Here is a 17,251-nt window from a genome sequence, read left to right on the forward strand (position 1 = left end):
ACAAAATTGAAATAGATTGAACTGCAACTAACTAAAATCTATCTTGCTGAAATGAAAATGCAGAATTGAAATGAAAGCAGGAGAGGACTAATCTATGTTATTGAAATGAAATTGCAGGATTGAAATGCTAGGCTAGGCTTGCAGAATTGAAATTGCAAAAATGAAATGCTAAGCTACGCTTGCAGAATTGAAATTGCGGAATTGAAATGCTAATCTACGCTTGCAGAATTGAAATTGTGGAATTTAAATGCTAATCTACGCTTGCTTAAACGAAATGAAAGTAGGAAATGTCTAATCTACGCTTGTTGAAATGAAATGAAAGCAAGAAATGTCTAATCTACTTTTGCGGAAATGAAATTGCAGAATGGAAATGAAACAACTACTCTACTCTTGCTGAAATAAACTACTTAGCAGAATGTTGCAGTAGAAAATAGAAGAAAAGCAGTAATGACAAATACTCTGTCACTTCCTCGGCAACGGCGCCAAAAAGATGGTGGGCTCCAGTATTGCAGCAATAATTATGCAACTCCTGGGGCTCCCTTCTTTACTTTTATCAACTCGATAGTTCGTAACAAACTTGGAAGCGACAGTTCTATATGCACAAGTACTAGCTCTTATTGCAGGTTGTCACTTAATCAGCTAGCACAAGTTTGCTAGGAGCTTAAGCCAAATTCTATGAATTCTTAGAAGAAGCTTTTAACTGTGATGGATGAAAGCTAACTCAAAAGAGGCTAATCTACTTGCAGAAAGAAGCTGAAAGCTAAAAGGAAATGCAAACCCTAGTAAACCCTAGTTTTACCGACTAACCCTACTGGTGCAAGAAAAGAGATGAAAGTTGTGGAAATGGATGCAATTAACTCTTGGAAAGGTGAAATGCATGTGACTAAGCTACTTCTGAAGTAAAATCTGGAAAAAACATCTTTTTGTATTTTTGAGTAATTTTGCAGAATTATTATGCATGTGCTTTAACGATTTTTTACTGTGCAGAGGTTGATTGGCGAAAGGAAATGGGGTAGGTGCTTGCAGGAGGTTGGGAAGGTGAGAAGAGAGCCTAAGGGGTCCCTAGCATCCTTCCGGAGAGTTTCACAGTGATCAGATCTCGAAAAACTGCTCACGTGAACTTCTACAAGAAGTCTGCAGGGGTTCTACAAGATGTTCTACAGGAAGATCCGAAAGAGGATTTTGGAGGGTTGATGGTGGAAAAATGGTGGGAAAGCAGAAATGGAGGATGGATGAGGATGTGAAGGGGTCTAAGACCAGGCAAATGAAGCTAAGAAGTGATTAAGGTGGTTGGATTCGTTCAAGGATGGAAGGAGCAATGCTGCACAAGGATGTAGAAATTAGGGCAAAGTGGGAAAGTGTGGCAAATGAAGGGAAGGAATCCTAGATTAGGGGTTGGAATAGGTTGGATAATGGAGGAAGGATAGGCAGGGGTGTATTACAGGTGCTCTGCACACTATTTTCCAAAACTGATCGAACAAAGACTAGAAAAAGCAGAGATCTATCTATTTTGACCTAATCTGACCTAAAAACTAGAAACATGATGAACAGAAGGTTATAGACAAGAAATCATGAAAGATAACTATGGGAACTAAGAAAGAATAGATCTAAACATGCAAGTACAACTGGCATCAACTTCTCCAACTAAAAATCTAACACTAGCAATTGCATGGAAAGGCAAAAACAGTGTTTTCATGGCAGCATGTATGCCTTGGTCTCAGCTCATGGTCCCGAGGAGGGAGAGATGAGATCAAGGATTGCTTGAGGGCCTTTTTGTAGATCTTTTCTGTTACCAAACTGTCAAATCAACTTGAAGCATGAAAAGCTAATTTAATCATCAAAAACAACCTAAGTAACAAAGCAAGATCTTGAAGGTTTTTTGAGCACTCTGCAACTGTGAGGTTCGCATCCCGTGTGATCTGAACCTGCGAGCGCCCCTCCACTTCGCGCTTTCTGAGCCTGCGAGGGAATCTGCTGAGGGTTCTACTGTAGACTGCGGCTGCCCTGGCTAGATCTGTTGGATCCCCATGGAGGATTTGACTCCCTCTGCTGCTGAGGCCTTCAAAACCCTACTGGCCTCTCTACCCAAGAAGAAATGCATGGAAGCAGCAAAATTTGTGAAAAAGCTCGAGGATATCCCGGAGATCGCTCTACCGCCAGAAGGACCGATCCAAGTAGCTTTGTCGCTGGTAGATCGGGCATTGGTTGGTCAGTTTACAGGTCTTTGGCCTTCCCCAAAATCAACCGAGAACTGGGTCGCCAGGAACTGGGCACCGTTGATTAAAAACAAGGTAACCTCTTACTTCCTCGGGAGAGGATACTTTTTGTTTGAATTTACTGCAAAAGAGGACAAAGATCTTATTTTCAGGAATGGCCCCTACTTCATGGGCCCCCAAGGGCTGTACTTAAACAAATGGATGCCAGACTTTGATCCGGCGGTGGATGTACCCACAGCGGTTCCTGTGTGGGTGAGACTCCCCAACCTTCCAGTCCACTGTTGGAACTGGGAGTCTCTGAAGCACATAGGTAATACCCTCAGAAAATTTATAGACAAGGCTAACAGCAAGGATCAGTATGATTGAGCCAGAATCTGTGTTGAGGTAGATCTGGAGGTTGGACTACCGAAAGCCATCAAAATAGTTGTAGGTCCCTGGACCCATGTTCAGAAGCTGGACTATGAGCAACTGTCGTTCAAATGCCGGAAGTGCCATGTCTACAGGCACTTTGCCAGAGACTGCCCGTCCAAAGGGGTGGAAGAAAAAGGGAAGGAAGATGGATGGAATCAGGCAAAGCGATCCAAAACCTCTCACAGGAAGAACGCAAACGGAAGCGCCAAAACCCCTCAAGAGGGTCCTGCTCAGAAACCAACCAGGGAAAGCCAAGGAAATAAATTTGAAATCCTCGGATCTGAAATCATGAACATGCAGGAGACAGGAGTTCCAAAGGAGGAATCTCCCTCTAAAGCCTCCCCCTCCATCAAAATTATTCCAGAGAGATCCAAAGAGAAGGCTTCAGAAGAAGAGGAGGAAACCCAAGAGTCCGAGGAATCGGAGGAAGAAGGGGAAATCGGTGAATCCCAGTCCTCTCCTAGAAGATCTACAAGAGGACGCAAATCTGCAAAGGAAAAGAGAGAACAAGAAACCTATAAGGACAAGCTCCAGGGCAGCTAGCCAACGCTAGAGAAGCTTCTAGCAAAAACCCCGAAGATGACTAGGATCCAATCCCAGGGCTCTAAGGGAGCCCACCAAGGAAAAAATAAATGATGAAGATAGTCTCCTGGAACTGTAGGGGAATGGGCACCACAGTCAAGGAAGAAGAAATGCATAGCCTAATAAGATTGGAAACCCTAGATATCCTCCTCATCCAGGAGACCAAATTAGAGGACACAGCTTTCCTCCAAGCAAGCAAAAAATTTTGGAATAAAAATGGAGCGCATGCAATATCTTCCCGCGGAGCATCGGGAGGACTTGGGTCACTCAGGAACACAAATAAGTTTTCATTAATCTCTGAGTCCCTGAATACCCATTGGATCTTTTTATAAATGCAGCATTTAGAATCAAAGGAGATTATTTGTCTATTCAATGTGTATGCTCCTAACAATGCAGGTGAAAAAAAATTTGCTGGGACTCCATCAAAAGTCTGGCAGATCTAGAAAATTTGGAAAATATAATTATAGTCGGAGATCTAAATCTCACCCTCCTCGCAACATAAAAAAGAGGAGGAAGCATAGTCATGGATCCAGTAAGACAATGGGCAAGAGACCTCATGCAAGACTGGGATCTGCTACAGATAAAACCAGTCACAGGCACGTTCACTTGGTCAAATAAGAGAGTGGGACCGGGACATATAGCGGCAAGACTTGATAGATTTCTTGTTCAAAGCTCCTTCCTGCTTCTGGGTTTAGAGGCTAGAATGCGCATTCTTCATAGTAGTGTTTCAGATCATAAGCCTATCAGCCTAGAACTGTTAACTACTAAGGATCTAGGACCTATACCTTTCAGATTTAGCTCTCTATGGACCAAAGAGACAGATTTCATGCAAAAGATCAGAGAATGCTGGAAAGAGCCAGTCAAGGGCTCTCCTTTCTTTGTATGGGAGGAAAAACTGCGCAGAGTTAAAGTGATGCTGAAAGGCTGGGTAAAGACCTTGCCCAACCCCGCTGTGGACAGAAAAAAAAAAAAAAAAAAAAAAAAAAAAAAAAAAAAAAAAAAAAAAAAAAAACAAAACGATCTGGAAAAACAACACCTCCACCTGGAAGTTGCCGAAATCACCAAAGAAGAGCTAGACAAGGAATATCAGCTGCAACAAAAATTCCATAGGGCTTGCCTGGCAGAGGAAGAATTCTGGAGGCTCAAGTCAAGGAGTTTATGGCTCAAGGCTGGAGATCGAAATTCCTCCTTTTTCCACAAGCAGGCTCAAGCCAGGAAATGCCGAAATTCTATATCATAAATTAAAAATGATAACTGCACTCTAAAAGACTTTGCCAGCATTAAGAGGGCAGCATCAAATCACTTTGAGAAGATGTATACTGAAGACGTGGAGACCAGCCAAAACGCCAGTCTGATAGATGTTGTCCCCAATCTCATCACCGCTAAAATGAACCAGGCTCTCGAAGATAAAATCACTAAAAATGAAGTTAAAGAAGCTCTCTTTGCAATGGAACCCAATAAAGCCCCAGGTCCAGATGGATTCACGCCCAGATTTCTTCAAACATGCTGGCAGATAATTGAGAAGGAGCTTCTGAAAATGATCCAGAAGTCCCAAGAGTGCCAGAAAATTGGAGGCTGCACAAACTCAGCATTCCTCGCTCTCATTCCTAAAGAAAAAGGTGCTAACTCATTTAATAGATTTCACCCTATATCCTTATGTAACATTGGATACAAAGTAATCACCAAGGTTATAGCAAACAGATTGAAGAAAATCCTCCCTAAAGTCATCCTGGAGAATCAAGGTGGCTTTATACAGGGTAGGCAGCTGGTAGATAATTTCATCTTGGTCCAAGAGGCGATCCACTCCAGTCTTCGTCGAAAAGAAAAAGGTATGGTTATTAAACTCGACCTAGCTAATGCATTTGATCGTGTAAGACATAGATTTTTGTTTGATGTAATGCACAAACTTGGTTTTGGTCAAAAATTTATCAAGTGGATCAGAGCATGTATCTCCGAACCCTGGATTGCACCTTTAGTGAATGGCAGGGCTGTCGATTTCTTCAAAGCATCTAGAGGGCTGAGGCAGGGGTGCCCCCTGTCACCCCTCCTCTTTGTGTTGCAGGCCTCTGTCCTCAGTTTTCATTTAAACAAGAAACAACAAGATCAAGAGATTGTTGGCATGTGCATAGCAAGAGGGACTAAAAGCATCAATCACGCCCTCTTTGCAGATGATACTCTGCTTTTAGGGGCTGCATCTCAACTGTCGGCAAGCAAATTCAAAGAAGTGCTGGAAGACTACTGTCAAGCATCGGGCAGTGAACTAAACAGGGGTAAATGCCATGTTTATTGCTGGAACATTTCAGTTGCTACTGCAAGTTCCATAGCTAGATGTCTAGGCTTTGCAGCTTCAGCATCTTGGACCTCCTTTAAATACCTTGGGATGCCCATCTTCCATAAGAGGGCTAGGAGCAAGGATTGGAACCCACAGATAGAAAAATTCAAAACAAAAATGCAGGCCTGGGGTTCCTCCTGGCTCAACATTGCCGAAAAATCAGTGCTCATCAAATCTGTACTAAGCAGCCTACCGCTATTTAATTTCTCTGTTCTTTTGGCGCCAATGGGAATCATCAAGAGTATGGAGGAGCTAATCAGAAAATTTCTTTGGAAAGGAGGCAAGCATAATGAGAAGAGAATTTCTCTAGTAAACTGGGAAACAGTCTCCAGGCCACTACAGGAGGGAGGATTAAATTTTAAAAATCTAAGCATACAGAATTTAGCAATGGGAGCCAAACTAATTTGGAAGATCATAGCTCCAAAGCCAGGATGGGTTCAGCTGGTGCTGTGGAGGAAATATTTCAGAGGTCAGAGGCTCCGGTGCCTGGATCAGCCCAAAGACCAAATTAGATCCCCCCTCAGCAATCTAATTTTTAAAATTGGGCCGCTAATAAGAGACAATGCCTACTGGATACCAGGAAATGGCAAACGCATCAGGATATGGGATGACAGCATAATGAACAGGCCTCCTCTAGTGAACTCGAGTCTTAGGAACGAGCTGAAGGTGTGGATGGAGGAAGCAAACTTTAAAATGCTCTGGGACATATTGACTTGGTGTGGAGACAGCTGGGCTAGCTGGAAAACGATCAACGTGCCATCTGCGTGGCAACCAGACTATGATACGCTGCTACAGATGTTACATGGAGCTGCGCCACTACATGCAAGAAGAAAAGACTCGAGAGGCTGGGGAATGAAGCAGATTGGATACTCGATGGCTCAGGGCTATGCCAAAATCATGGAGAGACCCCACGTACCTCCTAACCTGATGCCCTGGACTGGTATTTGGAATTTCTCCACCATTCCAAAGATTGATTTTTTCTGCTGGCTGCTATGCCACCAAAAAATTCTAACAGACGATAGGCTTCAGAAAAGGGGGTTTCTAGGACCATCAAGATGCACTCTATGCAAAGAAAATCTGGAATCTATTGTTCACCTTTCACTAGAATGCAAATTTACAGGTCTAGTCTGGCATGAGCTCCTTGGAACATCGAAATCTATGCCCATCTTCCCCCACTCAGTCCTGGATTTGTTTGCTGGGTGGTTGGCTAGGTATCTAGGCCCAGGCCCAAAAAACAAGATTGTCAAATCAGCATGGACCGCTCTGCCCAAATTCATCAGCTGGCAAATCTGGTTGGAGAGGAACAGAAGGATCTTCAGGGATAAGGAACAAAACTACAAGCTAGTAGCAAATACAGTTAAAGGTCAGTTAAATGAGTGGCTGAGAGATAAAAATGATGACACAAATCTAAGCCAGCATGACATTGAGTTTGGAGCAGCACTCAATCTAAATTTCCAAAAATCGAAAATATCGCCCATATGTCTCAAAGATTGGCAAATCAGAAAAAATGATGAAGAATTTCAATCTTGGTTGTCCAAACAAACACTCCCCTCTCTTTTCTTTGACGGGGCAGCCAAGGGAAATCCAGGAATGGCTGGAGTAGGAGGTCTAATTATAAATCCAAAAGAAACTTCCATCCACAGGTTTGCATGGGGTCTGGGCCACACCACAAGCATCCAAGCTGAAGTCATGGCTCTGTTTCAAGGGATCAAAACGCTTAAAGAACTGGGGCACACAGAAGCAATTGTTTTCGGCGATTCCCAAGTCATCATCAATGCAATGGTGACCAATACAAATTTGGCAGATCTTCGACTTGCAAGGACAATTTCAAGAATTAAAGGCATGACAAAGCTCCTAAGTCTGGAATTCTTTCATATCCTGAGAACCAATAACAAGGAAGCAGATGTAGAAGCAAATAAGGCAGCCCAGCTAGGCACTGGATCTATTCTCAGAGATAATGAAATCTCTTGGGAACCAATTCCCTAAAAATTTCTATGTTTTTCCGTCTTTTGTTAAATCAGTTCGTTTGCATTCATAAGCTTGGGAAATCAGCAGAAAAAGTCCATGTGAAAAACCGTAAAAAGAGGCGATTCACAAGCGTATGTGTCAAGTTCAGCTGGTTAGAGAGATGCCAAGAAACCATTCTCAACTCTTGTAACCGAATTTATGGCTTTTTGCCAGATAGTTAATGAAAATCCCATAATTGTTTCTGTAAAAAAAAAAAAAACAAAGCAAGATCTTAACCTAAATAACAGAAATTATTCTACGAATGCAGCAAAGACACATAAAGGTACACAAAGGAGGTATTGGCACTTGGGTTGGGCCCAACCCTAAGAGCTATAGCCTCCTCAGAAATATCAGAGCTAGTGCAAAGCTGGATTCATCTTTATTGATCAAAAAATAATAGTTACATCCCAAAAACTGTCTACAAGAAAAAGCTCGAAAATGTGCTGATATAGAGCTGCACTAAAATGCGAAAATAAACTAACAAAATGACTAACCTACTGACTAAAATCTAACTAAAATATGACTAACTGAACTGAGGCCCTAAGCCTTCTTATTTATACAAATTGAGGACCCCAACAGTCCTCCTAAACTTTAGGAACTCGGCTGCCAAAACTTGTAGTTAACAGCAGTCCTACTTGACTTGCTTGGCTACCCCTTGTGCTCCGAGTTTTTGATGGAGAATTCGAGGTAAGGGCTCATAAATGAAGGGGACACCTTCCTACAAATCCTCTCCCTTGTTCTTCCACGAATTTGGCTACCAAGTGCTCATTAAACCTTTGATTTTTTCTCAAAATTGACCAAAAATTTGCATAAAGCACACATTAGACTTTTTGGCATAATGACTAACCCAATTCACTCTATTAGCATAAATATAATTAAAAACATGCAATAAACTAATGAGAATGGTGAATTAAGTCGAATTAGGAGGTTGAATGAGCCGATATAATTACCCATTTATGGGGCTCATCAACTATTATTTTAAAAATAGTCCAACGTTACCACATAATCATGTTCCTTTGAGATAACACTATGTGTTTTTGTAGAACGCTTCAGAGCATATACAATATGGATTTTCTCTCTCTAATAAAATCTAGTTATGTTAAGGGTTGGTGTGGCTCAGGCCGAGTGCGATCCCCATGTGATTTCGATGGCTTAGATGCCCCTAGACCATAGTTTCCCAAGCCAAATGTTAACCATGCAGTCATATTAGGGCTCACATAAGTTAGCAAACAAAAGGAAATTAATACATAAAATTGTTGGCTTTAAATGTTTACACCATGTTTGGTGTGCTTAATGTGATGTGGGTTGCATGGTATATTAAGGGTACCTTAGTTGTTTCATGATGGACATGCAGAAATGGAGGTGACTTACTATTGGATTGTTAAACCTTGCTTGATGCTTGTGTGGCATTCTTCCTTAAAGTGTTGGAGACCTTTAGACAACTTTGTGACCTCTTCATCATAGCCATGTGGAGGTTGAGTTGTTTGCTTGGAGGACACCTTGCTTAAAAGGAGGAGCACTTAGAATTTATGGAGTATGTTTAGCCCTAGTCGGCATGGGCACACTTGGATCACTTGCATGGAGGCTTTTACTTTACTTATGCTAGCTTGGGTCGAAAGAGTGAACATGTAGGTGTGGAGGACCTATAGCAGCACATAAGTTTGGAGGAAAATTATAGGTTTGGACCCTTTGGAGGAGTAACATTATACCTTACCTAATAGGTGTTCATACCTTGGATCCTCAATTTTTAACAATATCACCTTGGAGCCTAACATGTGTCCTTAGAGTGGAGTGTTTCACATGTGTGGGCCTTTTTGTTAGAGAAAGGTTGTTTATAATGACCTAGCCCCACTTTTTATTATTGGCCTCCTTTACCTTTCCTAGCAATAGAGAGGAGAGATCCATTTAATCATTCATTCATTCATCATCTTGTGTTAGGTATGTGAAGAGTGGATCACACCTCTCTCTATTGTAACCACCCCTCCTACATTTACCCAGTTTCATCATCCTGCTAGGATAAACATGATAGGAAGAGCTACTATAACCTAACCTAGCCTCCTAGATTCACTTAAGGAAGCGGGGTCGACTATTGACGACAAAATGACAACTCAACACTTCCTACAGGGGCTATATGTCATTCATAGGTTAAACAAGCATCCCAAGTGACCAAACCCTGAGATAGACCTCTTTTTCTCAACCTTGGGCCCAAAACTGCACCCACAGCAAGGCATCCATGCGATTGGGAGACTCCAATTGCATGCACAACACTACATCCATGTGGTTGCAACCCAATTTCTCCAGTTTGTATGGTGTGGTCCCAGATTATGAACCTAAATTCCAGGTCAGCCTTCATACCACTACCCAAAACTCAGTGAGACTTTCCAAAATGATAAATGATATCAAGAAAAATTTATTCATATAAAACCTGATCAAAGACTTGACCTATCCAGGCCTAACCATGAATTCATTTGTTCAATCATATGGTGAACATGTAATCTACTGGTCATGAATACATATCTTAACGTAGGGATTTGAAACTTATCTGACAATCACCAAGAAGGTCTAATGCCCTCTCATGATATCAAAAATAACATTTGTTAGCTCATGCATTCACTAACCATTCATCAACTAATCAAAATATATCAATTTCCATATAAAATATACATCATATAACCAACAAATGAACAACATACAAACCATTATAGAACAACCATCAAAGTCACATAATCTGAAGTACAAGTACTCATAAACTAAAATAATAAAAGTTGTTATCATTGGAAAATTCCAACCAAGTGAGGGAGTTCCACGTACCACCTGACCATAGATTGGGTTGAACCAAATATCTCTTTTAGCCAATTACCCCTACACCATATTCCAACCATGAAAATGGGATCTCATGGAATAAACCAAGCAAAACCAAACTAGGGCTTCCAACGGCCAAGCCACATCAACCCTCAACCACTTATTTCACCTCACGGTTGAACATCACTAACACCAACCAGATCGGTCTCTACCCAACTTTCCAGGTCTCCAGGAAATAGTAGCTCAAGCCACAAACTTCTAGGGCTCTAGAGCATTTGTCCAACCCGGCGCTGGGACTAGTAACTCAACCCACCAAGGGCTCAAGAGAATTTGTCCAACCTGGGCTCTAGGACTAGTAACTCAACCCAAGTTATTCCAGGGCTTCCAGAGCATTTGTTCCAACCCATATCATTAAGGAATTATGAGCAACAACCAAAAAACAATAAAATGGAAAAACCCACAACACCATGGCTATCCAGGAAATGGAAAGGCAAGGCTAAAACCATTATCAATGTAGGAAATCCTCCATGTCAATAACTAATCATAAGAAAATAATCACATGCATGTTGGAAATAATACTAAGAGGGGGGGGTGAATCAGTATTATCAAGTTCTTTTAATAAATCTTCCTTATTTATACTTTGAATTATTTTTGCATGTCAGTACCATAAAATAATGAGCATGAACAAGGAAAACAGATAGTCACACCAAAGAACACTAGATGTAAGGTGGAAACCCAATGTGGGTGAAAACCACCTGCTGCAATATGTCTCTATCTTCTTTCAAATTAGAAACTTCTTTTACAATGGTTTTGTACTGGTGCAGTCCTTTACCAGTACGCAGGCTGCAACCTACAGAGAGCTACAACTCTCTCTCGTTTTCCAGTCTCTCCTGGAAGGGAGCTACAACCCCCTACTTCTTTTCTTTCAAGGACCACTTTTCATAAATTTTCAAACTGGATCCATAAACATCAAGAGATCATCAAGTACAAGTAAATCACCCAGTCAACTGCAGTAACCAGATCAACAATAACAGTAAACTAAACCCAGAACACCTTATCAACAAAAGAAATCAGCCAATAAAAGATCTTAAGACAGATACACAGTTTTTCTTTATCTGGTCTGCGTGGCCACGCACTTCACCTTCTGCTCCCCTACGTATACCCGCAGAGCGCCTTCTGCTGCACCGCGTACCCACGCACTATTTCTTCAATTGCGCTGCGTACTGTTACTGTAGGCACGCACCCACAGATACTATCGCACCGCATACTGCTAATGTAGCCACGCACCCACAGATGCTATCGCGTCGCGTACCTACGCATCTGCGGCTTCTGACGCGCCGCGCACTTTCCCTGTGCCTACGCACCTGAACCTCTGTCGCACTGCATACCCACGCACTGCGCCTTCTGCTGCTCTGCGTACCCATGCAATGTACCTTCTTCTGCTCTGCGTACCCACGCACTTGCACTGTTAACCACCTGCGTACCTCTGGTTAGGGCCGAAATTGGCAGTCCACAAGTGTGCTACAGATCGTCAGATGCCCAGATCTGTTCATGCGCTCAAGAGATCACCCTTCACAGATTCGCTTTCAACTTCACTTTTATATAGATCAAGCTTTTAAAACAATAACCCAATATTTCAGATCTTAAGATATTCAATTTTCAAAAGATACTTAGCCAAGTGATCTCCTTTGCTTTATATAGGCAAGCTCTTCCTAAAATCATGGATCAATACCATAGATCACCAATACAAGGGGCCCTAAAACATGGGGCTCAATAATAATAATAATAATATAAAACAATACCACGGGCCAAAACCATAGAATCAAGAACGGCGGGCTAAATACCACGGGCCAAACATAGGAAACCCCACGTGAACGCGCTTCTCTGCCTTGAAGTAAGTGAACTGGGGGTACGCACCTTCTGAATGGGTGACCTGCGTGTCTGGTCGCAGTCCCTTCACGGTGTACCTGCGTGTATGCACCTTTTGAACTATTCTCCTGCGTACCTCTTAATTTTCAACATTTTAAGAGCCTGATCAGAGCATTGCCACTTGAGGGTGTTGCCATCAAGTACAACATATGTATCATAGAGCCATACCAGAATCATAATGCCAACAATCTCCCCCTTTGGACTTGATGGCAACCTCAAAATCTTCAACGTCATTCTCCCCCTTTGACATCAAGGGCAAAGGGTTATGCTCCCCCTAAGAACATGCTCCTCCTGAATATAAACCAGATCTGCAAAGAAGAACCATAATCCACTAAACACCATAAATGACCATGAAAGAGATAGATACATATTGCAGCTATATTCAGACCATCATCCATGATCTCCTTCTGTACGTCCTCCATAATGCCAACAATGCATTATATGCTCCCCCTGAACCTGTGCCATTCGATCTTCAACCAAAACGCAATTGCGTACAACCAACCATCAGAAGAGATTCAACAAGATGATGCATCAACAACCCCCAACTTTTGCCTAAGGTATTCAAAGGTCTCCCTGGGCAATGGTTTGGTGAGTATATCAGCAACTTGTTCCTTAGAAGGAACATACTCCAACTTGACCTTTTGTTCAAGTACTTGTTCTTGGAGAAAATGATACTTGATCGGTATATGCTTGGTCTTTGAATGCATGACTGGGTTCTTTGAAATGCTGATTGCACTTGTGTTATCACATAAGATGGAGATAGGTGGTGTACAAGTGATTTGAAAATCCTACAAGGTCTGCATCATCCAAAGGAGTTGAGTGCAGCAAGATGCAGCAGCAACATATTCTGCTTCAGCTGTAGACAAGGCAATCGAACTCTGTTTCTTGCTGAACCAAGATACTAATCTGGAACCCATAAAGAACGCACCACCACTTGTACTCTTCCTGTCATCCACACTTCCTGCCCAATCTGCATCTGTATAAGCATGAAGTGTGAGATCTGTATCTCTAGGATACCATAAGCCAAAATTTTGAGTCCCTTGAAGATATTTAAAGATTCTCTTCACTGCCTGAAGATGAGTTTCCTTCGAATTTGCTTGAAATCTTCCAACTATTCCCACAGCATGCATGATGTATGGTCGGGTACCTGTCAAATAAAGTAGACTTCCAATCATAGATTTGTAGGTTGGTTGATGCACTGCTGCTGATTCATCATTTGCACTAAGGCTACATCCTATGACCATGGGTGTACATACTGGTTTTGCATCTTCCATGCCATATTTCTTCAAAATCTCCTTGAGATACTTGGTTTGAGATAAAAAGATCCCTCCTTATTTTTGTTGGATTTGCAAACCAAGAAAATATGTCAGTTCTCCCAACAAGGACATTTCGAATTCTTTCTGCATCACCAAGGCAAGGCTTTGACTCATAGCTTCTTCATTGCTGCCAAAGATAATGTCATCTACATACACAACAAGTATTAGCAATTTGTCATTTTCAACTTTTATATAAAGATTGTTGTCTGCTGATCCTTTTGAAAAACCTTGTTGATGAAGATATTTGTCCAAACGATAGTACCAAGCCCTTGGAGCTTGTTTGAGACCATAGAGAGCCTTTTTCAATCTGCATACAAGATTTGGATCATTTCCAAGAATGAAACCATCTGGCTGCTCAATGTATACTTCTTCTTCCAAGTCTCCATTCAGAAAGGCTGATTTCACGTCCATTTGAAATACTTTGAAGTTTTGAAAGCTTGAGAGAGCAAGGAACATTCGGATGGCCTCAAGTCTTGCAACAGGAGCAAAGGTTTCTTCAAAATCTATTCCTTCTTGCTGCGCATACCCTTTGCAAACAAGTCTAGCCTTGTTTCTAATTACTTCTCCATTTTCATTCATTTTATTTTTGAAGACCCATTTTGTCCCTATAACATTCTTATCCTTTGGTCTAGGAACCAGCTCCCAAGTGTTGTTCTTTTCGATCTGCTCAAGTTCTTCATCCATTGCTTTCACCCAACATTCATCTTTGCATGCCTCTTTCACATTTTGTGGTTCAGTAGAAGAGATTAATGCCAAATAGCTTGAAGCTTCTGCAACTGTTCTTCTTGTTTGTACACCTGCTTCTTTCTGCCCCAAAATCTGAGATTCTGGATGATTCTTCTGAACATATCTGGATGGAGTCTTCTCTTCTATCCTTATCTGCTCCTCTGGTTCTTCTTGTGGTTCTTCTTCTTCATCATTCTGTCTTTGAGGGTAGTTTTCATCTTCTTCGATATCTTCATGATTTACTTGCCTAGGAATGTATCCCTTCTCATCAACCACTACATCAATGCTGTCAACAATTCTTCCAAGTCTTTTATTGTAGCACTTGTATGATTTGTTGTGTGGAGAATAACCAAGAAGAACGCCTTCATCTGCTCTAGGTTCAAGTTTGCCAAGTTGCTCATCAGTATTCTTAATATAGCATTTGCTCCCAAAGATTTTGAAGTGCTTTATCGAAGGAGTCTCACCATACTAGAGCTCATGAGGAGTTTGAGTGTTGTTCACCCGGACATTTGTTTTGTTGAGAATAACCACCGCAGCATATGCAGCTTCAACCCAGAAATTTGCGGGAGTTCCAGATTCATCAAGCATAGCACGAGCCATTTGTTCGACTGTTCTGTTCATTCTTTCCACTACTCCATTTTGCAGAGGAGTTCTAGCTGTAGAGAATTCTCTTCTTATCCCATGTTCTTCACAGAAATCGAAAAATTCATTTGAGGTAAACTCCCCACCTCTGTCGGATCTGAGGCACTTAATTTATATCCTGATTCATTTTCAACCAAGGCTTTAAAGGATTTGAATTTTTCGAATGCTTCATCTTTGTGCTTCATAAGTCCTAACGAGACAAACCTGGAGAAATCGTTAATGAATAATATCAAGTATTCTTCACCTCGAGGTGTCCTTTTCCTGAATGGTCCACATACATCTATATGTACAAGCTCAAGAGGCATGCTAGCTGATCCTTCCTTCTCTGGAAAGTTGGTTCTGGTTTGCTTTCCAAACTGACATGATTTGCATATGGTGTTGTCTGGAATTTTGATATCTGGAATACTGTGAACTGTCTGATATTTGCATGCTTTCCTTATTTGTGAAAAGCTTAGATGCCCCAACCTCCGGTCCCATAACCAGTGTTCATCATCCTTTCTTAGATAGCATTGTTGTTGTCCTTCTTCAAATATGTATAGATTATTTGGAGTTCTTTTACCTTTGATCACCATTTTACCTGTATCAAGATCACGAACAAAACATCCATTTGTTCTAAATATCACCTCGGTTCCTTGATCACACATCTGGCTGACACTTAGAAGATTATGTTTCAATCCATCAACATACAAAACATTTCCAGCTTTGACCTTTTCTTTTAACTGAGCAGTGCCTTTTCCTTTTATAGCTGCAGGAGTATCATTTCCAAAAGAAACTTTCTTTCCCTTTTCTAGAGCAGAATATGATTCAAGTTTTTCTTTATCACCTATCATATGCTTCGAACATCCACTGTCAATGTATCATAGATTTTCCTGTCCCTCTGCATGAAATGCTATTCCACATCTTTCTGTTTGTGGTTCCTTTATTCTCCATGTTTTGGTGCTTGAGGCTTGTTCCTTTGTCTGCTGAAACCTGCTCCTGCATTCAGAATATTCATGACCAAATTTATTGCAAATAAAACATTCAACTTCATTTTCAAGAACCGAAAAGCTGTTATAGGTCCTTTTTGTAATCCTAGTCATACTTCTTTGTTTTTGAGCTTCTCTAGTCATGATCGTTTTATATGCAACACATTGAGCTGCTTTGTGACCAAAGTTATGGCAAGAAAAGCATTGTCCATTGAAGAAACTTCTGCGGTTATCCAATCTTCCGGCCAAACGATTGTAATTTCTATTTTCATTCATTCTTGAAGCAAATTGAGAAGATTTTACCTGTGGCTGGTTGTAGCTTTTGTTCATCCTTAAGACGGATTGCCCCTGGTTTGCTTGATAGTATTTGTTTGTAATTGGTCCCTGCTTTACCTGGTGATCTCCATTGTGCTTTTGCTCATTCCTTCTTGATGCATCAAGATAACTCTTTGAGGTGGATGCTTGAGAAGTTTCTCCAATATAGCCCAGACCTGTCTTGTTTAGAGGAGAACTTTGTACATTGATGATCTCATCCAGAGTTTCAGATCCTTTGACAAACTTAAGATTAATAGCCTTTGTTTTCTCAATCTCTTTTCTAAGACCAACAATTTCACCTTCTAACTTTTCAAGATATTTTTCCTTTTCATCAATCTGAAATTGTAGAGTATCAATGATCATATTATTTTCTTCTATACATGTCTTGAGTCTAGAAATTTCTTCATGAAAGCTATCCACATCTATAGCATCCATGTAATCATCATCTTCAAATGCCATTAAAATTTTATAATCATTACCTCGTTCATCTTCATTACTATTTGATAGACCATCACTATCTTCATGAGTGTAGTAGCTTTTCTTATTTGCATTATGTTTCTTGCTCCATCTAGCAGGTTCCTTTCCTTTATCCTTATGAGGACATTTCGTAGCATAATGACCTACTCTTCCACAAGCAAAGCATTTAAAAGGCAACTTACCTCTGAACCTTCCAGAACCCCTTTGAAGATTTCTGACAAAATTTGATTCTTCTTCTTCTGGCACGTGACTTGCTTCATAATAGTCTCCTTTGCCTGAGGCCTTGAAAGCAGCTTCTCTTCTGTCTGATGGACCTCCCTTTCTCATTTCATAAGCAGTTAGAATTCCGTGTAGCTGAGACATAGTAAGAATTCGTAGATTTTCCTTTTCTTCTATTGTAGACACTTTAGATTCAAACTTGGGGGACAATGATCTTAGAACTTTTTGAACCACAATAGCCTCTTTTATTTCTTCACCCAAGTTTTTCATGCAATTAACAATCTCATCTACCCGAAGGAAATAGTTAGCCAC

The sequence above is a fragment of the Pinus tabuliformis genome, chromosome X (genome assembly GCF_031772625.1).
Source record: "Pinus tabuliformis cultivar Carrire ecotype Pingquan chromosome X, CPIR1, whole genome shotgun sequence".
In the NCBI taxonomy this organism is placed as follows: Eukaryota; Viridiplantae; Streptophyta; class Pinopsida; order Pinales; family Pinaceae; genus Pinus; species Pinus tabuliformis.